We start from the raw sequence: 25,315 nt of genomic DNA on the forward strand, positions 1-25,315 counted from the left end.
TGTATATATTGATGATGTGTTAATCTTCTCCGAGGATATTGATTCTCATTTAAAACATTTTAATGTTTTCTGCAAAATAATTAAGAACAATGGTTTAGTCATTAGTTCTATGAAAATAAAATTATTTCAAACACAAATCAGATTTTTAGGTCATGATTTGTATCAAGGTACCTAAACGTATTTGCAGGGACATTGAGTTTTCTCAAAATTCCCTGATATTATTCTTGATAAAACTCTGTTGCAAAGGTTCTTAGGAATCCTTAATTATGTTCCCGACATTATCCCTAAAGTAAGGCAAATCTGTAAACCGCTCTTTGACAGGTTGAAAAAGAATATGTCTCCCTGGAGTAACGAGCATAGTAAATCAGTTGTTCTTCTTAAATCTATGGTTCAAAACCTTCCTTGTCTGGGTACTTATTACCCAGACTATTTTATTATCGTCGAGACTGATGCATATGATATAAGATTTGGTTGTATCCTCAAACAAAGAAAAATATTAGATTCATCAGAACAATGAGTTCATTATAACCTAGAATCTGGAATTAAGCACAAAGGAATAATAGTATTGTTAAGAAAGAATTTCTTTCGATACTTCTTTGTATTTTTAAATTTCAAGATGATCTTATTAATAAAGAATTTTCGCTTAAAGTAGATTGTAAATCTGCTAAAGACATTCTCCAAAAGGATGTCAAAATCATGTAACAAATATTTGCAAGGTGGCTAACCTTATTATCAAGCTTTGATTTTCAAATAAAATTCCATAAAGGAGAAGAAAATTTTTACAAGATTTCCTAACATGAGAAATCTTGCAGGGAAAAGTATGAGGCCCTAAACAGGACCAATAACTGGAAGTCCCTTCAAAAATAAGGGAAGGAATCCTGAAGTAAAACCCTCAGTCACACCACTTGCAATAAGGCCATCTGTGAATGACCTCAACAAGTTTTCGGCACTAGCAAGCTTGCCATCAATAAATCCGGAGTTATCAATATCTCCATTTCCACAATTACCTCCAAGTTCCTCATCCAATAAACCTTTCAGGCAAAAGGTAGAACCATGTTCACACTCACCATCAGGAGCGACTCGATACTCCTCTACTCAGAATAAGGATTCATATACAATGAAAGCCCCAGAGATCTTTAGAGAAGCAGTTGCCCCAACAACCGCATCAACAATTGTAAAAACTCCAAAGGTAAAACAAACGTTTGAAATGATGCCTTTACAGGTCTCTCCCATTTTGGCTCTGATACCATCTTTCAAGATCACAAGGTAAGAGATAAATAAAACATACTTTAAATATACAATGCAAAATTTTCAAGATTTATAGATGAAGAGAAGTAAAAAGATATTTGAAGTAAGATATATTTATCTCTTACCTTGTGATCCTAAAAGATTGTATCAGAGCCATGTTGGCATTATTTTTACCTTGTTAGCATGAATAGCTAAATTTATTAGCTGTCTGTGCAATTTTTAGCATGTGATTACCACATTGAGTAAAAGGTTTTGACAAAAATTACATTATTCATGTATTTATTAACTTTCGTTAAAAAATTTATAGGTTAAGGTTTCCTTTATTATCATGTTGAGGTTTCGAACATTGTCTATGTATAAGTGTGCCGATTAATTTCTGGCTTAAGGACTTGGTAAGCCTCAACTGCGGTCGAGTAAGCCTAGGGTGGCGATGAAAGACTACTTGGTGTTCCGTCCAACAAGATGACTTGACAAAGTTTGAGTAATATCCAATACCTATATATTTGTCTATATTATTGTTAATATTTACATGAATCTGTTAATCTCTATCAAAGGTATTTTATATGATAATCACTGTTTATGAACTAGCCTAAAGAAAACTCTCTATTTCATGAATAATTATATTGCTAACAGTGTTAATATTTCTATTTCGAAAGAAGAATGTAGACTTTAATATTCGTCTAGATAAATAGTATGAAAACTTTGAAGTCAAACATTTTGTTAGGACTTTGTTTTGTAATAGAAACTATGTGGACACTAACAGTCCATTAAAAACGAGAAAATACTATCAGTTCATTTTAGTGGACACAGGTTCGATTGAGGTTGAGCACAAACATAGTGACAATTCTGATCCATATAGTATAGCTGACTCAAAGTTTACTATCAAAAGTATATTGTCTCCTTTTGAGTAGAAGGTAGAACATTTGCACAGTCCTATCAACCTTTCAAGAGAGGATAGACCTCAAAAATTCAACTAGCACGACTACAGATCGGCTTGGTTCAGTTTCATGTATTTACGACCAACTAATAATACTTGGTTTGTCAAATAAAGCCCAGCAGTGACCAAAAGAGTCATACCTATATGGTTTTATGAATGGTGGAATTGCTTTGGAGGAACTAAGCAAATTCTACCAAAAACATTTGCTGACAAATATAGTCAGTTTCAAATAACTCGTCAATCCGACGCAGAGGGTATTTATTCTTAATGGTGACCTTTTTATGTTGGCGGTAATCAATGTACATTCTCAAGAATCGATCCTTTTTCTTTACAAACAATACAGGAGCACCCCATAGAGAAATACTAGGCCGTATAAAACCCTTAACTAGTAGATTCTTTAAAAGAGTCTTTAACTTCTTCAATTAGGCTGGAGCCATCCGATAAGGAGGATTTAAAACGGGATTTTTATCCCATAGCAAATCAATGCAAAATTCAATTTATCGTTATGGAAAAATATCGGGAAGCTCATTTGGAAAGACCTCCGAAAACTCACTCACTAGCGTTATAGGCTCAATAAGAGGAATTTCTGAGTCTAAATCTTGGACTCTTAGTATGTAATATAGCCAATCCTTTGAGATCATTTTTCATGATTTTAGACAAGACATAATACGACCTCTGGGAATAGAATTTCCCCCTTTCCACTCAATGACAGGTTCATTTGGAATGTTAAACTTCACAAACGTTGTCCTAAAGTTAATAGAAGCAAAGCAAGCATGCATCCAATCCATACCCAATTAATATCAAAATCAAACATATCATGTTATACTAGGTCAACATAAGAAACTCTGTTGGGCAATATTATATGACAATTTTTGTACACTCTTTTTACAACAAGCGACTCATCTACCGGAGTAGACACTATTAAAGTTCATGCAAAAGAGTGAGTAAAGTATCTAAATTTTCGTCTACTATAGGAGTAACAAAGGATAAAGTAGTGTCGGGATCAAGTAAGGCATATACATCAATAGACAAAACTTTTAACATACCGGTCACATGTCGGGAGAAGTCTATTACTCACTCCTAGAGCGGAGAGCATAGATATGGGTCTTATTTGGAGCATCACTAGAACCACTTTCTTGAAGTTTACCACTACCTTTGTCTTGACCCCTCACATTTGGGTAATCCCTAACCTTATGCCCACTTTTACCACAACAAAAACAATTTTCCTTCCCCTTAAGGAAATCACCGTAGTGCTTCTTGCCACACATTCCACTAGTTGCCTTCTCAGTTGGTTAATTAGTACATTTTCCCTTATTGGATTTAGGGTTAGACACCCTATAACCACTACCTTTTGGAAACTTGGATGGGACTTGAATAGAAATCCGCTTCTTAAATCTAGTTTTTTCTTGTATCTCAAGCCTATTTCTTGAAGAACCTCAATCAAAAGATCTTGACGTCTTAGCATCATTACTCTTCCTCCCAGAGCTTGCCTCTTGTACATTATTGGAAATAAACATAAGATGAGAAATGTTCATGTTGTCGTGTAGCATAGTCGAATGACACTCCTCCTGCAAATCATTCGACACCCTTGTCATAAAGCGAGTAATTTCATCTTTGGGATCGGAAACCAATGAAGGAGCATATTTTGACAACTTAGTGAATTTCAAGGAGTATTCATAAACACATATACCTCTTCGGCAAAGGTTGATAAAATCCACCACTTTTGCCTTCCTCATCTCATTAGGAAAGAACCGATAAAGAAAAACCTTCTTGATGATCACCCAAGTAAAAGGACCACTTCTGAAGGGCCTATTATCCCTCTATTACACAAACCATGCTGGTGCGATGTCCTTGTGTTGATAGGTTGCCAACTTGGCCTTCTCACTTGTGGAAAACCCCAAAGCCAAAAATATTTTAGAAACTTCATCGATGAATTCATAGGGCTCTTCTAACATTAGACCCGTAGAAAGTAGGGGGGTTCATTAGAGTGAGGTCTCTTAGACGGAAACCATAATATTGACTTTTTGATTAGGATGGGGCACAACCTCCCGGTTTATTTGGGTCTCCATAGCTTGGGCTTGAGCCGTGCCCTCTTGTGCTTGAGTAGTGATATCTTGGGACTTTTGGAGAAGAGGGGTCCTTATAGTCTCATCTAACAAAGGAGGATGATTGACAGGTGGATGGTCCATGTTAGCATCTTTTTCAAATGGAGGAACTTGAACACTATGGAGAGGAGCTCCCGCATTGGAAATTTCCTCTGCAAGCCTTCGAGCTACAATACTTATAGTGTTGATTATTCTTATAAGTACAACAATAGGATTATATGGAAAAGAACACTATAAATATACTATAACGACACGATATAGGATTTCCAAGAAAGAGAGTGATTCTTATGCATCACATAGGTTCTTATTCATAAGTATGGCGCGAGTCACAATTATGAATAGAAACCAACATAGAAGTAGTGGAGAGAGAGACATAAGTCAACGATATTCAACCTCATGCTCTAATACAAAGTTTGTCACATCCGGGTTTACCCGCTAGACGTAACCGGCATCGTCGTCCTCTTTCAGGACTAAGACTAGCCTCTTAGTCTCATGTCATGACATTCATAGGTTGAAAATAAGGAAAAATTTAAAACCTTTCATTACATCCACTTAGAGGTTTACATGGACCTCTACATACATATAATATAGTCGTATCGAGTATACATAAACCCTTCCTATAGGAAGGTTACTTATCCTTCTAATTTTATAGCGCATACATTTATAATAGAAAGAAAGATAGTCTCAAAGATTGTCTCATCTCAATACATCTAAACAATCACCACAATATGGGCATAGCCCTACATCAAATGTAAAGAAGCCACATATAGGCTTATACAAGTCTTACAAAATGAAAGTGGAATGACCATAAAAGTCTTAGAAAAACAAAGGAACTTTATAGGCAAAACATTGGAATTTACCTCGGAAAGTAAGGACCTACCCACTTTGATGATAGAGAATATCCAAGCCTTCTTCAAGTTGTCCCAAATGAGCCTTCAACGGCCGGAACCTATAATGTTTTGGATAAAGGGAAGAAAATGGGGTCAGTACTCTTCATATAGTATGTTTGAGACCATATGCACACAAAAAATAAAAACATGATAAAAATGGACTTTAAGTCAAAACTTGCCCATTTTACCCCTTTTAAAATCCTAATGCAAAATCAAGCAATTAATACCAACAAACCAAACATACTTACTAACTCAACCAAGTAATAGATTTTCCAAAACTCTTGAAACCATGATTTATTACAATTCTATCATCAAGGAATAACATCCCAAGTATAAATAAGGGTTAACCATATCACTATAAGCCATACAACTACTCATGAATCATTATCAAGTGAAAAAGTACAACAACCGAGCAAAGCCCCATAACCTTACTATATTTAGTAGACTGAACAAGAAACCATAATCAAAGTCAAACTTCACATAAAATAATATTTAGATATACATTTTGTCTTATGTTAAAAATATAACCAAATCCATGCTCATAAGTGAACTAACCAACATATAGTATCAACAATGTGCAATGTTCATCATTTAGATATCATATATCTTCATCACATAAACATATATAAGAACATCCTCCTAAGACTACCCTCAAGGCTAACTAGTGCAATGCTTAGATAGAGTCTCATACCTTCACCTAGACTATGCTAGACCCATTAGGTTATAAAAATTAGAGTTCAAATCCTTTAATTCATTTTACCTTTTGGGAACATCTTTCCCGAACTGACATAGACGAAATGAGATAGTGTGGAAGCTGGTGTCATAAAGACCTACAACGAAAGAAGGCTGACTACTTGCCAGGGTAGTACCAAAACATGGAACGTAGAAACTACGTGGATCCTCTAGCTAGTATTCCTATGGGGGAAACATTGGTCAAGAACTAGGGGATATAGTGGGACCCTCTTTATGTGCCATGCATTATAGTTTCAAATCTCAAGAATAATGGACTGCTCCTAACTTCTCTAGGTTGAAAGGGACACTCCTCAATCTAGTTCACTCGGTGCGAAGCTAGAGTCTCTTTTTGAAATGTCTTTAAGACTTTATTTATCAATCGTAACTTAGTTTAGTTAATAGGGTCTACCCCTTAAATAATCATCATTATCAATAGCTCAATAAGAATTGCATAAGTATAGTCCTTCAATCACAATTCAAATAACTGAGGTTAATACATTAGTATATCATAGCATATCAAGGCACATGATAGTTATCACGTTATCACCATCCTTATATCACACACACCTTATTCAACCTCTCGAAATGGTTAAGACATTTAAATGCAACATCATACCACCCTATCATCCTAATAAAAGGATACTTCAATATAACATCATGACTTCTACAATTAATCACAATTAGAAGTGAAGATAGAGATTCTAAGACTTACCAAGTCTTGTTCATAGTTCATCATCAACTCATTACCATAAACCCTCAATTCAATCCAATTTAGATGTTCAACATCATAATTCAATATTCAATATGATAACAAGCCTAGAATCAACACTATAGCATATTTCAATACTAAATCATAAGTTAAAATAAGATGCCTAGGTCAAATCATCTTCTAACCTAGATCATGTTCTCAAGACTAGCATGAAAGATTATAATTCACACAATTTTTTCAATGATTATTGTAACTACATCATCTTATAGTGATATAACCCATAAGCAAGACGATTGGATAAATCACAACCTAATTTACATCTAGATAAATCTTAGGGTTAAGGGTTAACGATCACAGTCATCTAATTGAACCAAACCATCACAATTGATCATAATGAAGTTACAATACATGTTAATATATCCATTATATTTTATAAACACCATAAAAAACTCAATTCAGTACATCAATTGGGTAATTGAATGAAACCCACATGTACACTCAATTTTATAAATCTATTTTTAAGGAACCCTTTGAGAAAAGAGTCTCAAAGGTGAATTAGATCAGATATCTTACATTTTATGAAGAATTGATTGTAAATTGGTCCCTATCAAATCCCAAAAATTTCCCCTACGTTGTGTTCAATAGTGGTTTCCAATAGAGAGAGAAAGAAGAGAGAAGAAAAGGGAATTTATTTTGTGAGTTGTGTTTAGATTAATGAGGGTTGAGGGTATTTATATTGAGGCTTAATAAAATAAATTATACTCCCTTAAACCCCTTAGTAATCACCTAACCCCTTAATGAAATAAATTGGACTAACTTAAATGTGCAGGAAATTGGCAATGTCACAGACAGCACCACGATCGAAGGATCGTGGGTCAATCGACGGACCAAGGCGTGCCTCTGTGCTGCACATCTGTTAATTTGGTCAGATACTATGAAGGTAAGGGTATTACAAGAATCAGCTAAGTTTGGGATGATGGTTGAATTGATGCACCATCAATCCATACACTGGTCGTCCCTTGTCCCGTAGATGCACACTACCTAGGAACTGTTGCCTCAACATGCAGAGGTCCTCCTCAAGGGCTCTTGATTTGTCCTTGGGGAGTTTTACCAGGAATTATCGACCATGAAACAACTTAAACACCTATTATATACTCTTTCACCCCCTTTCATAAACTTTCGACTCCTAGTACCTCTTTGAACCAACTTCTCGGATGTTATGGACGTTCTTGGATGATTTAGTTCAGAAACTTCCTAAATGACCTATTTTAATTAAAATGGACATAAAAATAGTATTGAGACGTCATTACCCCTATGTTAGTCCTTACAAAAATCATGGATTTTCAAAGTGTTACAAATGAAAATTCATATTTATAGTGTAAAAACCCTAGAAGTTCAATTCTGGAAAATTATCTTTGAAATGAAATCTTAAAAGTAATCACAAGAGTGAAAAATCCATATCTTATTGATCACTCTTCTACGAATTTTTAATGAAAATCATGAAGTCTTCGTCTTCTTCCTTGAGCTTTTCTTGTTCTTCAATGGAGTTTGAAAAGAGAGTCTTTTTGAGAGAGATGAGAGGGATTTGCTTAATCAGATTTGAAGTGCGAAAAGTGAAACTGACCTATAATCATTATATACTCGTCCCCTAAAATACCCAAAGTACCCCTTATTTAAATGGGTCCTTTTATGAAGTTAAATTTACTTAAAAACATCACGGACGAATCAGGGAAGTGGCTGCACATCGTGGGGTCAATATCACATTTTATTTTTATAATATGGATTGAGACAGTTGAACTCGTGGAGGCCCCCTATTGCAAGTATCATTTTGCCAATCCACGTGACAGTTGCGTGTCGCTCAGTGGCCTTAAAATCTAGACTGCCACAATCTTCCTTGGCAGCTTTCGCCAAGGTTTATGTCCTCCTCAAGGACATGCAGTCCTTAGGAGGATTTTACCAGACTTTTTGCACCCTTTGTAATAAATACTACCTATTTAAAGAATTTTTACTAGTTTTGTACTTCATTGACACTTCCAAATCTTCACCAAACATAGGGACGTCTACTAGTTCAAATTAGACAGTTTACGGACGTCAAGGTCATTCTTTGTCGTTTTGGCTCTAAGATTTTCTAATTAAGTTCATTACTTTAATATAGGTCTAGAAACATTATTTTAATAATTTTTTTATAGTCTAAGCTCTTGTCTAAGCCATGGAACTTTCGGATTGTTACAATTTCAGCTCATATAGCAAATCGACAAACTATACTAAATGCACTTGAACATGTGGGAATACAATGTATGAAAACACATGTTCTCAGTTAACAAGAATCGAACAAAAACATACATATATTAAGGAGAATATTTGGAAACTCATTTTTCAAAAAAAAAAACTCCAATATGAATGAAGATACTAAGAACTCTTAGTTTTAGACTTGAAAAAGCACACAAGGATAATATAAGGATATCATACTCTCGACACCATTACTATTCACCATAATGCCTCACTTAAGAGAAACCCCTCTAATACAACATGAAAACACCAAAAGAATCTCTATTAAGGACCATCAACCTTACCACACCATTCTAACCCAACTCTTCAATTCACTAAACCTCTTAAGTAAAAACATCAATCAAGTACATCTCATGAACACCAAACACTCTACAAGGTCTCATAATCTAGTCACAACATCCCCTACTAAGAGAAACTCGAACTACCCAACCAAAAAATCACCTCTTCCCATTCTATAGTCGGATCCTAGCAACATTAAACCTTCTCACTCATTGCCTTATACATTTGTAACACAACATTTCATCATTTCTTTCATCCTACCTCAAAAGCACAACTTGCCAAGGTTGGTTAGACCACCAATACCCATCATCATAAGTTACCTCATCCAACCTAAGGTCAACATGACAACCTTCTATATCTTATCTGGAAAGTCACAAATAATCTTTTCTCTCCCTCAACCTTGTAACACAACCTTTAAAATGGAAAATCACACTCTGACCATCACATAAGGATAGAGGGAAAGACATCATAGGAAAAAAGTCTTAGGTACGATTAGAAGAACTAAGAAGTGAAACATTCTTAGCACCAAATATTCTCTTATTCATAATGTGGTGCGCTTGACATTATGAGAAAGACTCTACTGGATGTGTTTTTGAGACGACCTAAGATAAAATCGGAAACCTTATGCTCTGATACCAAGTTTGTAAAGACCCAGGAGTAGCCCTAGCGGTAAATGGTGTACGCGACCTCTCCAAGGTCTCATACAAGCTACAATGATCTTTTATTGCATACGATACTCAAAAATAACTACCAATTAAAACTTTCTTCACACACAAAGAATACTTTCATTTTCAATCAAGAGCATGACTTTTAAGCATATAAATTTACAATTATGTATCATTAAACCATCTAAAAACATTTTGGAACTAAGCCCATACGAGTCTTTAAAGTAAAGACTAAAAATAAATAAAAGAAATATGTGGGTCTTGTCATAGAATCTATGAGAACTCCCCAAAACATCATATTCAACCCTTAGAAACCTATCCATCATTCATAGCATAACAAACATCCAATCCCTACACATTAGTCGAAAAGGGAAATGTCACATCAAGGGAGCACCCCTTAGAAGTAACATGGTGTACTTGACCTCTCGCTGGTCTTACACAAGCCCATAGTTATCATTTATCACATTGACATAGTAAATTTAGCGGAAAATTTAAAACTCTTCATAGAACATCATATGCTATTAACATCGCTTCATATATACATAAGATATATGTCATAAAACATACTTAGATACTAAGAGTGTTTGCATTTATGACTCAACAACATTAGAATACATTAGGGACACGACCGTTAAAACATAAGACATAATTATATACTATTTAATAGACTTTATAGTAAGTAAACATTAGAACATACTTGGAGTTAAGGATTCCCTTCCTTGAGATTGGAAATTATCTAAAAACCTCCTCACCATTTAAAACATTCTTTAAGCATCCATAAACTACACTTTGTGTAAAAAGTAGATAAGAATATGATTAGTACAAGAATGCAGTACGTGTCGCGACCATACAAAAACAGGCATTTAAAAGGGACATTTTCTTGAAATCATACATCATGCCTTTTTGAGTAATTCTTCATAAGAACTTTAGACAATAGCATTTATATCAATCACATACTTCATATAAACATATTCAAAGTCCAAACATCACATAACGTCATATATATAATTTATGACATAATTAAAGTCACTTTACAGTGAACTAATTTTCCTTTAATAGTGAACATTCTTTCCTTTTATTCATTAACTTCCCAAGTAACCCTCTAGTTATACTTTATGCAATGCATCACATTAATTCACAAGGAAAACATACATATATTGCACATAATCCAACACATATCATAACATATGCATAATACATCCAAGACACATTTAAGTCAAAACAATAGGACATTAAAGTAAGCTACACCAATTTACACATATATTAACTTCTTTTCATATACCTAATTTATAAGATCTTGTTCATCACCCCAATCTTAGTCTACTATTTCGATGCATATGTGAAACCCCATAACCTCACACATTCTTAGTGAACCTTTCTTGAGACCACAAAACATAACATTCAATTCATACATTCACAAGTTTGTAGAGGCATCTTCATTCATGTAAATACAAGACCCTTATCATAAAGTCATTTAGAAAAACATAGTGCATATAAATATAACATCACATCTAATAGATTCATGATATATTGATGCAGGAAAATTCTTCTAAAGAAGATGTGTTGAGATTTCTACCATGCAAATCTTCATCATATGTAGACAAATACTACAAAGTCTTGCATATATACATAAGCATAATCATACACATTATTTACCTTCGTAGGACTTCGTAAGGAGCTACATGTAAAATGTCCAGATGGGTTCATTACTTCTACCTATCCTATGTAACTTCCCTTGAGGATTCTAGTTAGGATCCTATTCATATATAGCCATTGTCCATTACTTCCTTAACCGACACTAAGACCATGGATGCTAAACATGGAATTTGGTGTTGTAGAGCCTTCAACTAATTGAAGTCATTCTTACCTACCCAAGGTAGGACATTAACACATACTACCATACATAGTAATATCACATTGCTAGATCCTACGTGTCAATCATACTTATGGAACTTGGAGGTACATCTGAAAACCCTATTTATGCCAAGATGGGGCATTATGGTTATTCACTTATGGAAACATTACTCTAACACCCTTTTAGGGTCATGATGCTATCCAACCTTTGAGGTTTATGGTGACCTACCTTCTCTCATTGAGAAGGGAAACACACTCATATTCAAGTTCATTAGGTTTTAAACTAATTTTCATTTATTGAAAAGCCATTATTCCCTGGAATGCTTAGCTCATAGGTCATAGATGAAAGTTCATCAACCTAAATTATGTGAGAAGATCCTTTAACATGGATATATCATATGTATTAGCACTATCTAGTTTAGGATACACTTGTGAACACCTTTAAAGGCTCTTCCATTGACTAGAGCATCATTCATGTGTGTGTGTATGCATATATGTGAGCAAACTTTTGACATAACACATAAGGTAACACATGTTCATATATCAATGCATAATTCATATCAAAGTTCCAAGACACTATGCACATTCATACTTCATCATATCATATACTTAACATCATAACATATAAGACATATTCATGACATGCCTATTCATTCATTTTCGTGTACATAGAGACAAAACATAAGACCTAACCTATCAAGGTACACATGTGCTATGCATACACAAGGTCCATACCCTTGACCATACTAGTACACCTATCAAGTCATCCTAGTTAAGTAAACATATACCATACTTTAATATACATCATCGTATCATGAAAAATAGTAGACACTAGTGAATATGGAACTACCTTTCATTTAGACACCATGACTTATACTACTTATAGCATGCATGTAAAGTTAGTGTGTGTGTACATTGGTCAATATGAACACATAATGGCTACCAACAACACATTGAGGAAGCCACCCTCATAGACCATAATACTTTTTCAAGAATAGACCACACAACATATAATACCATAGGAGACAAGTTAATTTCATATTACACTTAAGACTCCTAACTTGTGCTATGCATGCATTCAAATAGGGTTACATAGGTAAGGGATTATTAACCTTTTTACGTTACATGGCTATTGTATACACATGCTTATACAATAGCCATGTAACGTAAGTCACAACTAGAATAGGAAATTAGGTATAAGCTTTAATTAGTGTGATCATCATAACCACATATTCATATACTCATCAAAAAAAATTTCAAGGAAATAATCAACACATATATAGATTGACAATAATGTAAAAACCGCCAAAGTAAGAGGACCATACAACATAATGCCATACAAGGCTTCATCAACTTCATTAATATAGAAAAGTAGAGGATATAAGCATTCTTACATATTTCTTATCACACTCGGGTCCTAGACCCTAGATGAAACAGGCATCGTTAACCTCTCAGAGGTCGCAGACAAGACTCTTTTTACCTTTCATCACAATCATAAAGTTAAATTTAGCTAAAAATTTAAAACTTTTTAACTTTGCTGAAGTGTACTGAGACTTTATATAATTTCGGCATAAGAGTGATATACAAAAATCTCAAAATAAACAACCATCTATTAACATATTAAACAATTGAAATAAAGAATTCATAATATCATTAATAGTTGCAAATCTGCCTTAATACGAAAGATTGAAAAAATGTTTGAAAGAAAACGCTAGGGACAACATCCACTGACTAAGCCTAATCTACTACATCTAGAGAATAGAGTGTAGGCATCCTCGAACTGATGGCCTACCAAAGTCTGGAGGTACTACTCCAAAAACGTTAACGGATTTCAATCTTCTTCAAGGACCTGCACAAATAAAAATACTAATTGTGTATGGGTTAGTACACACTTGTACTAAGTATGGGTGTATGCACATAAACACATAAGGACTATGCATGATCAAGGAAATCTCTTCCTATAGTAACATGCCATATGTGGAAAGGGAAGTCACTTTACTTGCCTAATTCATTATTTGTGAATAATGTTATGAATACGACCTATTTTCATGCATTTAATGCACACAACTCATTTTTATATGAATATCAGACCTTGGAATCATGAACATAATTTTAGAATAATTTTGCTGCACCTGAGTCGAGAGCACCTATCCCTACACTTAGTTTATCTTTCAGTCTTTTCTTCTTTTTGTTGTGTAGTTTAATGAACTCCTCATATCTGTGTTTTACTTACGAGTGCATTGATCCATTGTAGTCCCATTTATTCAATAAATCAAGTAAGTAATCCAAAAGACTAAGGAGATGATTCCGATACCCTACACACAAGTTATTTTTTTTCATTCTTGTTAAATTGGGCATGAAGTATTTATAAGACAATCTTTATTGGATATACCCAGTATTTCAGCATTTGTATAATATCAAGATGATGGGGCGTATATTCATACTCCAATTGATGAGTAATCATGTTTTGCTCCCTTTATTGGCGTAAACCAATAACTGTTAAAACATCATTTCTTATCAAACACTGATGATTTGATATACTTATGCTTTTGCTTACTTAGTTATCTTTGAACTTACATTTCTTCTTCTTTGATCTCAAGTTTACATTGAACATGCTAGGTTCACTTAGTATATTCTTTTAATACTTCCATTGGGATATTTATGTTCAATGACTGAGAATGACTTACATCATCACTTAGTCTAACATCACCCTTTGGTCATCCTATCCAAACACCCTCATCTTTCTAGTTCATTCATTCTTTCATTATTACTTTCTTAGAGAAATCTATAGCATTAAACCGACATAGATCATGTGAGCTAACATGAAATCCAGTGTCTTCCCCACACTTTAAAGAGGTGGTTCACCGGCCAAAGTGAAACCGAATACTTCCTAGATTTCTTAGGTGGATGCACTAGCTACTAACATATGCTGGCGACATAGTTCAAAGACTAGCAGAATGTGGAGACCCTTATCCACCTTTGTGGTAGTCTCATCTCATGAGGTTTACATGAGCTTGCACAATCTCATTACTAGTCTAACGGTGCTTAGCTCAATTTTCATTCTTTACAACTGTTAGAGTTGACTCCTACATTATAAAAGTTTGATTCTAGTATGAGGTACACTTAGCTCAATGGATGACTTGTCATCCCTTTCTATACTTGATGAATGTGAATGTAAAACTTACATTAACATTATGGTGTGAATGAGAGTTGTCTCATGATTTCTAGCACCCTCTTATTAGAATATCTTTAATATAATTGGTTAGGTAGAAAAGACTTGTCTCACTTCCTTTAACACCCCATTCTGGGTAAACTTCATGAATCATAAGCTATTAGTTCTTTCATTAATCACCTTATCTTATTCAATGTTATTTGGTAGTCTTCTACCATTCTTTATGAAAGTTATAAGGGCTTATTCAATGTATTACTATGTTCACAAGTTCATTTGGATAGCGTATGGTAGGACTTGTCCCAATCATTGGCATACCCTATGTTATGAATTCATTGAGTTACAACTTGTTAAGTATGGCCTTAAAAGAAACATCATAATTTACATTTGCCATATTTGGTTGGTATGACTTAGTCATTGGCAAACTACATATCATATTTTGGAATTAATATTACGAGCCAATTTATTGTCATAAACAAAACATTCACTAAGCACTTGTCATGAAATTATCACTAGATAAGTCAATTAACTTCATGTATATACTATAGTAATCTCATCATTTTATGCAAGCCAACTTTTAACATTTGATTAGCTATAGGAATGATTAAGTGCTTAGTTTGGCCAAGCTATAAAGTTTATTTGCCATTGGAGATTCATTACCTAGATTTTCTTTTAATTCTTATTTCTTCTTGGAAACATTGCATTCCAAACACTTACAAACATATTTACTATAAAGAAACACAATAATCAAAACCTTCAGACATTTCAATAGTAAATTTATTTTCATAAACAACTTATAACAATTTCATCTTCTCGAACACAATTAGGCATTACAACATTCCTTATCTCATGTAAATGATAGTCTAATCATATATATCTAACTTATAGGTCTCATTCGACATTATAAAATCACAGAAACCTACACGTAATAATCATTAAGCACCACATACCAACAACATGCTCGAGATTTGCATTATACATACTACTAGAAATGGAAATAGGGAGAAACTTGGAGATGAAGATTCAAAGTTTTTCATTTGGAAAAAACCTAGTTTCGGTTTTATTGAATTCAAAACATTTCAAAAGCCTCTAGGGGAAAGGAATTCTAGAGAGAAAACCCATGACTTACTGTAGAATTGAATCTTTGAAGATCACCCTATACTTGGCACGAAAATCTTGAAGAATTTCCTTTAAATCACCTAAGGAGAATCGAGAGTATTTTTCTGTTTTTCTTACGTTTGTTAACTATTTTTTAGTCGAGAGTTTCTTACCTAGTTAAACGTGAGTCTAAGTCTTTGGAACTGAATATTGACTAATTCAACTTAGTCTAATTAACTTAATTAAATAAATCAATCAGCTAATTATCAAAACTTTCCTCCTAAATTGACTAAAAATAGGAGAGTATTTGACTAAGCAAAATTCTAAGAATTTGCTGAGGGTTTCGGGTTTGACCATGAACTTTCATTAATTAATTAAGTTGCTAATTTTATTATTTAAGTGACCTAGGGTAAGTACTATAGTACCCCTAAGTCACTGGGACCATAACTAACCCCTTTGGATGATCCTAGGTTAGGTACTAGGATGTTTCTTTATTTAGCTACTCGGCTAGTGTCACCCGGTTAGGTCTTAGGATTTCGGGCACACTAGTTAGTTTATTTTAGTTAGTCCTAGATTAGTTAGCTAGTTAGTTAAGTAATTTAGATCCTAGTATTGGTTAGGAATCTAGGCTCCACGTGGCTTGACCCGACTCTCGCTTGCCTCCTAACTTCCCTAACCGAATTCGGTTGGGCTTGATCGTTTGGTCTCTTGGACAGTAGCACATGTTGTTGTACATGTGTTGCTGCGCACTTATTGTCCCAAGGATCCTCACTATGTGCTTGGGCGCTGCTTATCCTACATGATGATTTTTAATGATCATGTGCTATGATACCTAGGTTTGAAACATGGATGCCTTGTACCTAATGTGTGTAAGCTATGATATCAAAAAAATTTAGATTAGGGTCTTCATTGCACGTACAATTACTTAAAAAGCTTTGATTGGAGCATTTGAAAATCAAAGTATATATTAATTTACTTGTTAATACATAAAAATTGGCTAACACCCTTAAGCCAATATTCTCTAATATGTCCAATCTTAGTCATTATTGGGCATTGGGATGCCTCTGTATCCCAATATATATATTCTTAATACCTAATAGACTCTTCATTGGACAAGTACATTTTCTAGAATGTTATATTATCCCTCCCCCCTTAGGAACAGTCATCCCCGAATTATACTACACATCATTTTGAATCAAAGAGGGTATTTTCAAAAACACATCAACATACTTGAAACTTTACTCTTCGTGAATATCTGATTCACAACTTACTCTTGATGATGCACATCACTCAAAGCTTATCTGAAGCTTCATATCTTAGATTGAGGAACTTCCTTCTCAATCTAACTTTAGCTCAATGCACATCACAACTCATGCGACACAAAAATCATGTCAACGCAAATACAAAAACAGCAACATGAACGCAATCATGAACTCATATTAACTCATATAGTGCAAGTATAAAACACATAGTTATGGACATTAAACACCAAAACCGACTAATGCATAAATTTAAGAGTTTCAAAAACAGAATCATACTTTGGAAGAGTATATATAACATCAAGAAATGAACAAGTGAAGGTAACACGATCTCATGTCAGCGTCGGCCTCCCATGTTGCTCCCTCATCAAGGTGGTTCCTTTATAACGCCTTTATGGTAGAAACCTACTGGTTCCTTAGCTGCTTCACTTGGCAATCTAAAATTATAACTGGAACCTCTTCATAAGAAAGGTTCTCATTCACTCCTAACCCCTCAACTTTAAGGATCTATGCTAGATCAGTTAGACACTTTCTAAGCATCGAAACATGAAACACTGGATGAACATAAGCCAAGTTATTTGGTAACTTCAGTTCATAGGCAAGATTCCCTACTCGTTGTAAGACCTCATAAGGACCTATATATCTCGAACATAACTTACCTTTATTAACAAACGTCATCACCCCTTTCATGGGTGATATATTTAGGTAGACTTGATCACCTACCTCGAATTCAAGAGCCATATTCCAGTTGTGAGTATAGGATTTTAGACGATTGTAACAAGTAGACAATCTATCCGTGATCATTCTCACCTTTTCCATAGCCTCAAGTATGATATATGGGCCAAGGATGGAAGACTCTCCTAGCTTAAACCACCCAAGTGGGGACCTACATCTCTTGCCATACAATGCTTTCAAATGGTGTCATCCCAATACTGTAATGGTAGCTATTATTATAAGAGAACTCAATCAGTGGCAAGTGATCGTCCAATCTACCCTCATAATCAATAACACATGCTCTAAGCATGTCTTCAAGGGTCTTAATGGTACGCTCTGCTTGTCCATCCATCTGATGATGAAAAGTACTACTAAACTTCACCTGTGTATCCAAGATCTTTTGGAAAGATCTAGAAGTGACAAATGGACTGGGCTCTTTTATCCGAAATGATAGATAAAGGGATCCCATGCCACCTCACTTCTCATCAATATACATCTTGGCATAATCTTCGGTCCTGTAAATAGACTTCACAGGAATGAAGTGAGCAAACTTAGTCATCCTATCATCAATGACAATGGAATCTTGTAGTTTCCTGATCTAGGACAGACCAACAATAAAGTCCATATCAATAGCCTTCCACTTCCATGTTAGTATCTCAATCGACTGGGTAACACCTCCAGGCTTAAGGTGTTCGGGCAATTGGGCCACTACTCCAAAAACATTGAAATATCTCTCTCTATACTTTCCAACCAATAGATCTCCTTGAGATGATGATACATCTTGGTGGAATCCGGATGAATGGAATAACTGGATCCATGATATATAAGGTCTCAGATTATCAATACTGGGCACACACAATTTGCCTTGGTATCTAAGCACACCATCCCACCCTAGGGAGAATGATTCATTCATCTTACTCAACACTAAGTCTTTCAACTCCATAAGTATTGCGTCGAGATGCTCCTTAGATTTAACATCAATAAAAAATGAGGATTCAACAGTGGAATGAACTAAAATACCCTCACTTGGTTCATCTACCATTCGTAAACCTGACCTAGCCAATTGGTGTACCCTTTAATTAGCTCCTTCTTATCATCATCAATACCTGACACACTACCCATGCTCAATAAGCTCAAAGCATCGGCCACAACATTTTCCTTACCTTGGTTATAGTGGACACTCATGTAATAATACTTTAGCAGCTCTAGCAATTTTCTCTGACGAAGATTCAATTCTCTCTATTTAAAAAAATATTGAAGACTTTTATTGTCAGTAAATACATCTATATGTTCACCATATAAGTAATGTCTCCATAGTTTTAACACAAACACAACATTAGCTAACTCAAGATCATGGGTAGGGTAATTCTTTTAGTGGATTTTGAACTATATTGATACACATGCAATTACCTTGCAATCCTACATAAGAACACATCCCAAACTTACTCGGGAAGCATCACAGTACACCACATACCCTATACCACTCTTTGACATTGTGAGAACTGGTGCTGAAGTGAGTCGGTCTTTGAGATCTCGGTAGCTCTTTTCACAAGTTTTAGACCACTCAAACTTCACATTCTTATTTGTTGAAGCTGTCAATGGAGAAGCTATAGCGGAAAATCCCTCAATAAACCTCCGATAGTAATTAGCCAAACCCAAGAAACTCTTGATATCTGTAGGAGTAAGGGGTCTCGGCTAGTTTTTTAACGACTCGATCTTTTCTGGTTAAACCTCTACACCGTGGTCCGTCACAACATGTCCAAGGAAGGTCACTGATCTAAGCAAAAACTCACATTTGTTGAATTTTGCATACAATTGATGTTCCCTAAGTACTTGCAATGTCATTCTCAAATGTTTTTCATGCTTTACTTTTGTCATAGAGTATATGAGGATGTCATCTATGAATACTATGAAATAAGAATCAAGGTATTCACAGAAGACCCTATTCATAAGGTCCCTAAACGCGGCTAGTGCGTTAGTGAGACCAAATAACATGACAAAAAACTCGTAGTGACCGTACCTGTATGGAAGGCAGTCATAGGAATGTCCTCTTATCTCCCTTTAAGTTGGTTATACCCTTACCGGAGATCTGTTTTATTAAAAAAAAACTTGAACCTTGGAGCTAATAAAATAGATAATCAATTTTGGGAAGAGGGTATTTATTCTTTATAGTGACTTTGTTGAGTTTCTGATAATTGATACACATTCTAAGGGTTCCATACTTTATCTTAATGAACAACACTTGAGCACTCTTTGGGGATAAGCTCGGCTAAATGAATCCCTTACCAAGTAGATCTTTTAGCTACAAATTCATCTCTTTGAGTTCAGCTCGAGTTATTCTATAAGGAGGAATGGAAATTGGTTTGGTGTTTTGATCTAAGTCAACACCGAAGTAAATTTCGCGTTTAGGAGGGATTCCTGGTAAATCCTCTAGAAATTCATCTTGAACTCATTCACTACGGACACAGAGTCTATGGAAAGAACTTAATGTTCTATGTCATTGACTCTACCCCTTAGATAACATATTGGATTGGAGATGGAAAATATTTGTCCTATTTTATTTGAACTATGCCCTTGCCATTCAAGGTCTATCTCATAAGGAAACTACAACCTTACTACCCTTTTTCGACAGTCTATGGTTGCATAGCATTTATGGATCAAATCGATACCCAAAATTATGTCAAAGTCAAGCGTGGTTAATTCTATTAGGTCAACATAGGTAACTCTATCAAGAATAGTTCTTGGGCAATCAAATTATACTCTTTTAGCTCTAATAGTGTCTCCTATGGGAGTACTAACTAGAAAAGGTTCACGCAAGATCTCAGGAAGCAAGTCAAATTTACTAGCTACTAGAGGAGTAAAAAAAGACAAGGTGGATCCTCGATTTAACAATACATACACAGGAAAAGAAAAGATATGCAGTGTACCAGTGATCATTTCAGCTGACTTCTCCTGCTCCTCTCTACCCTTCAAAGCATAAAATGTGTTCCTCTTGGGAGGCTAAGAAGCATCAGTAGGATTAGGACGAGGCTTAGTATCTGCTTTGGCCTGATTCCACACATATGGGCAGTCCCTGATCATATGCGCACTGTTGATGCACCCACAACAAGCATTAGAATCTACCATGCATTCACCAACATTAAAATGGCCACACTTACCACTCGACTTTCTGTCACGCTGGGCATTTCTATCATTGCCTTTCTTGGGGCCAGACTTGTCCCCTTATGCATTAGTATTCGTGGAAGGAGAAGAATTACCTGAGTGCTGGTGCCCCTTCTTAAACTTGGGCATGTCCTAGACTCTAAACAAACTCCTACCAGTACTAGAACCAGCTTAATCTGAGGGCCTAGGTTTCTTGCCTTCTCAGCATCTCTTCCTCCGAGAACTCTCTTCCACTTTCTGTGCACGTACCATCAGCCTAGCAAGGTCGATGTTATCATGCAACATGGCTACCCGATATTCATCCTCCAGATTATCCGATACACAAGTCACAAACATGGTCATCTCACCCTACTACTTCACACCTGGGCACAAGCATATTGGGAAAGTTTAACAAACTTCAAGGAGTATTCGTTGACTCGCATACCTCCCTAACGTAGGGTGTTGAACTCCTCAACCTTAGCCTATCTCTATTCTCTGGGAAAGAATCTCTATCCCAAGTGATGGGGACTTCTCGTGGAGCTCGGTAATCTACCCACATCTTGTACAATACCTGAGCCAAATCCTTGACTTTATATGAATCAAACTCAGCCCTATCCTCTTCATTAACACCAATAGAACATAGAATCTTTTAGACCTCATCCACTAACTCCTGGGGATCCTCATTGGTTACATTGGAGGATTCATCTTGGTGAAATTTCTTAGTCTACTAGACATGGTTCTAGCATACTGGGAGCATCCTCTCTACTGGCCTAGGTTGTCTGGGTTAACAGGCACTTGACCTCCAATAGCAGGGTCTTTAAGAGGAGTTTTGTTTCCCCCAATATCTACTTCACACGCTCTCATGCCTGCGTTTCTTCTTGTGTTCATTTTTCTACACACACACATAAGAAGGAAGTTAGATTCTAGAATGACACAAAATGTCAAAGCTTTACACAACACGATAAGGAGTAGAAGAAGGGAAGATTCTTAAGGTCACTAAGTCTCTAATTCATGGTTGTGGTTCCCTTCACAACCATAAGCAGGAAACTACGCAACGTGGTTGTTTTGAACCTTAGTTCCTAGGTTATTTAACCTCATGATCTTATACAACATTTGTTACACGTGGGTCCTAGACCATAGATGAGATTGGCATTATGAACCTCTCACAGGTCGCACACAAGCCTATATTTATCTTTAATCACAATCATACTAGTAAATTTAACAGAAAATATATAACTTTTTAACTTTGATGAAGTGTACTAAGACTTCATATAATTTCTTCATAAGAGTGATATATTAACATCTCAAAATAATCAACCATCTATCAATAGATTGAACAATTTAAATGAAGAATTCATAAGATCATTAATAGTTGCCAAATCGGCCTTAATATGAAACCTTGAACAAATGTTTGAAAGTAAATGATAGGGAAAACATCCATTATCTATGTCTAATCTACTAAATCTAGAGAGTAAAGCATAGTAATCCTTAAACTCAAGAGGGCCTACCAAAGTCTGGAGGTACTAGCCATACAGCGTCAACTGATCTTCAAGCTCCATCAAGGAACTGCACCTATAAAAATAGTAATTGTATATGGGTTTGTACACACTTGTAATAAGTATGGGAGTATGCACATAAGAACATAATGAATATGTATGATCAAGTAAAGCTCTTCCAATAGACACATGCAAATTTTGGAAGATGAAGTCACTTTACTTTCCTAATTCGTTATTTATGAATCATGCTATGAATATGACATATTTTCATGTATTTAAACCACACAACTCATTCTCTATATGAACATAATACCTTCGAATCATGAACATAATTTTAGAACAACTCGAGCAAAATTTAATAAATTTGCTCCCTTAAGGCCGAGAGGTCCTCTCCCCAGACATTGTTTATTTTTTAGTCTTTTTTTCGTTTGTTTGTGTAGTTCAATGATCTCTTTGATCCTATGTTTTACTTACTAGTGCAATGATTTATTGTACTTCCTTTTCTACAATTTATCAAGTAAGGAGATGATTTGGCTACCCTACTCAAAAGTTTTTTTTTCATTCTTGTTAAATTGGGCATGAAGTCATTACAAGGCAATATTTATTGGCTATGCCTATTATTTGATAATTTGCAGAATATGAAGCTGCTGAGGCATATGTTAATATTCCAATCGATGAGTCATTATGTTTTGCTCCCTTTATTGGCATAATTCAATAACTGTTAAAACTTCATTCTTATCAAACACAGATGATTTGATATACTTGAGCTTTTACTTAATTAGTTCTCTTTAAACTTACATTACTTATTCTTTGATTTCATGTTCCTTTTGAACATGCTAGTTGACCTAGAATATTCTTTTAATACTTCCATTGGGATCTTTATAGGTAGCTAAGAATGACTTACATCATTACTTAGTCTAGCCTCGCCCTTTGGTCATCCTATCTGAACACCCCTTATCTTCCTAGTGCTTTTTTTCTTTGTTTCTTACTTTCTTAGTGAAATCTTTCGCATTTAACAGACATAAATCATGAGATATAACATGAAAACTAGAGTCTTCCCCACACTCAAAAGAGATGGTTCACTAGACAAAGTGAAACTGAATACTTCCTAGCTTTCTTAGGTGCAATCACTAGCTAGTAACATTTGCTGGAGACATAGATCGAAGTCCCTTATACACCTTGGTGGTAATTTCATCTCATAAGGCTTACATGTGCTTGCACAAGCTCATTACTATTCTATCGGTGCTTAGTTCAATGTATCATAGTTTAAAACTTTTAGAGTTGACTCATACATTATGGAATCTTGCTTCTAGTATGAGATATGCTTAGCTAAATGGACGAATTATCACCCCTTTATATACTTTATGAATGTGAACTTAAAACTTACATTAACATTATCGTGTCAATGATACTTGTCTCATGATTTCTAACACTCTCTTACGTGAGTATCTTTAACATAATTGATTTGGTGCAAGTGAGACTTGTCTCAATTCCTTTAACACCACATTCTAGGTCAACTTCATTACTCCTAAGCTTTTAGTTTTTTACATTACTCACCTTATCTTATTCAACGTTATTTGGTAGTCTTGTGTCATTTTTATGAATGTTATAAGGTCTTATTTAATGTGCTACTATGTTCACAAATTCATTTAGATAAGGTATGTGTTCATTTGCATACCCTAGGTTATGAGTTCATTGAGTTACAACTTGTCAAGTCAATCTTAAACATGTATTTGGACTTAAAAGAAACCTTATAATTTACATTGGCCTTATAAGTTTTATATGACTTAGTCATTGGCCAACTTTATATCATATTTTGGAAATAATAATATTAGCCAATTTATTGGCATAAAGCTAACTCTCACTAACCAACCTGTCATGATATTATTACTATCCAAGACAATTAACTTCATGTATATACTATTGTAATCTCATCATTTTAAGCAAGCCAACTAACATTTGATTAGCTACTAGGAACAATTCAGTACTTAGTTTGGCCAAGATATAAAGTTTATTTGGAATGGAAAATTCATTAACTATATTTGATTCTTCTTTGAAACATTGCATTCCAAACACTTACAAACATATCGACTGTAAACACACACAGTAATCGATACCTTCAAACCTTTCAACGGTAAACTAAATTTTATAAACGACTTATAACATTTTCTTCTTCTTGAACACAGTTAGAGATTACAACGTTCCTTATCTTATGTAAATGATACTCTAATTATAAGGATCTAACCTATAGGTCTCATTAGACATTATCAAATCAGAGAAACCTACAAATAATGATGAGTCAACACCACATACCAATAACATGATCGAGATTTGCATTATATATACTACTAAATAGGACAAACTAGGGAGATAGAAATTTGAAAATTTCATTGGGAACAACCCTAGTTTCGGTTTTCTTGAATTCAAAACGTAAGAAAAGCATCCTTGGGAAAGGAATCAAAGAGAGAAAACCATGACCTTACTGTAGGATGAATCTACGAAGATCACCCTATACTTTGCACGAAAATCTTGAAGAATCGCCTTGAAATCACCTACTGAGAATAAAGAGTATTTTTCTATTTTACTTACGTTTGTTCACTATTTTCAGTCGAGAGTTTCTTACCTAGTTAAACATGAGTCTATGTATTAGGAACTTAATATTTAATGATTCACCATAATCTAATTAAATTAATTAAATATATCAATTAGCTAATTACAAAAATGTCCCTC

Source organism: Solanum lycopersicum, chromosome 4, assembly GCF_036512215.1.
Source record: "Solanum lycopersicum chromosome 4, SLM_r2.1".
Lineage (NCBI taxonomy): Eukaryota > Viridiplantae > Streptophyta > Magnoliopsida > Solanales > Solanaceae > Solanum > Solanum lycopersicum.